Below are 1,761 nucleotides of genomic sequence, written 5' to 3'. Positions count from 1 at the left end.
ACATATTTCATTAATTGCTTTGGCCTGAATGTGTCCTTCCAAAATTTATATCTTGAAATTTAAACCTTTAAGGTGAGAGTAAGTATTTGGAGGTGGTCTTTGGGGAGATGATTAGGTCAGGAAGGTGGGGCCCTCATTCATGGGATTAGTGTCCTTATAAAAGAAGCCACAGAAACCTGCTTACCCTTCCTCTATTTGAGGACACAGCAGGAAGGTGGTGTCTATGAACCAAGAAATGTGCCCTCACCAGACCCTGAATCCCTTCAGAACTGTGAGAAATACATTATTGTTTTTTTTGAAGGCCTGATTTTATTTATTTGTTACTCTTGATTCTTATTTTTGACTGGATTCAGAAGCTCTCAGAGAAGACAGCCCGTGTCTTTTGGTGATTTGTCCCTGGCGTTTTTCTCTGGCTTCTTTCATTCTCTTGGCTGAAAGTTTGGCACTTGTGTTGTGGGACACCTGGAGTAACAAGATGCTGAATCTTTGGTGCTTTGATCCTGGGATTTTAACCTTCCGTGTTCAAGGGTTTTTCTGACAACATATTGATAAACAGCATTTTCCTTAGAGAGAAAAGTTTGTGAATTCTACTAGCTCTCCTGGGTCTCAGTCTATGAGGCACAGTAAGTCCAGGAATATCCTTTTTATTTTTTTTTAACACTAAGATGACAATGCTCAGATTGGTATCCACAATGTAACTTTGAACAGATTTGTGCTTTCTCTCTCCAGTTCGCTTAGGTCTATAACAGGAATGTCTCTTAGTAGCAGGCCAACATCCCCAAGGGACAAGACATCCTGCTTCATGGTGAAATCTCATCAGACCACATAACCCTTCCACTCCTTGTCCACAGCATCAGCAGCAACTCCTGTGGCCATGCACTTCTCATAAAAAGTACGAAGTCTGCATTCATCGTCCACTTCAATTAGTTTATGGCAGCCAGTGGCTGCGAAGGAGATAGTCAACTTCATCTTGGTACAACTGATCGCCCACAAGGAACCATGAAAAAAAGACCATATTTTTATTGTTTATGGTATTTTGTCATAGCAAAATGGACCAGAACATGATTTTTTTTTGTTTGTCACTGCAAAGAATATGTTTTTTTACTCTACCTTCTAATTACTTACTGTTTACCAATGAGATGACATTAACTTTTAAAATACTTTGGTATATGTGCTGAAATTTTAAGGATCAAGATTTCGGTGCCTGTAGCTTTCTCTCACAATTTTTAGTGAGAGAGATAGAAATAGATATTTGGACAAAATGTGAGAAAAAGCAAATGTGGCCAAATCCTAAAAAATGATGAATCTTGGTTAAAAATTGTAGGTATTCATTGTACTAACTACTAGCTCTCCTGGGTCCCAGTACTACTCTTCTAACACTTTTGTAGATGTAAAACTTTCCAAAATAAACAACTGAAAGAATGATCTTGTATTTGGTCATTTTATTGAGCTCTCTTATGGAGCCTAAAATTGTTATATCAATTTGTGTGGTAAGGTTCTAGGTATAGAATATCAATTGTAAATTATCATAATCCTGTCTTATCTTTACTAATATAAAGTAACATCTCCTATTATTGCTTCATATCTTTTTTTATATTAGCCAAAATTTGAAGAACAATATTAAATAAAAGCACCAGATATGATTTTGGTGCTGTTCTTGCCATGTTTAATTGACATATATCTAAATTTAGTTTTGCTTTCAGATATAAGATTACCTGTCTTGTACTAGAGTTGTGGCTCAGTGGCAGAGCACTTGTCTTA

General features: G+C 36.7%; 1 pseudogene; it reads right to left on the bottom strand.

The window, feature by feature from the left end:
* Positions 1-333: 333 nt before the first annotated feature.
* LOC139704555 (small ribosomal subunit protein eS6-like) lies at positions 334-969 on the bottom strand (annotated as a pseudogene).
* Between the last annotated feature and the right edge of the window lie 792 nt (positions 970-1,761).

Source organism: Marmota flaviventris, chromosome 2, assembly GCF_047511675.1.
Source record: "Marmota flaviventris isolate mMarFla1 chromosome 2, mMarFla1.hap1, whole genome shotgun sequence".
Lineage (NCBI taxonomy): Eukaryota > Metazoa > Chordata > Mammalia > Rodentia > Sciuridae > Marmota > Marmota flaviventris.
Note: the sequence above shows the minus strand (reverse complement) of the source record. Positions and strands in the feature narration are given on the sequence as shown.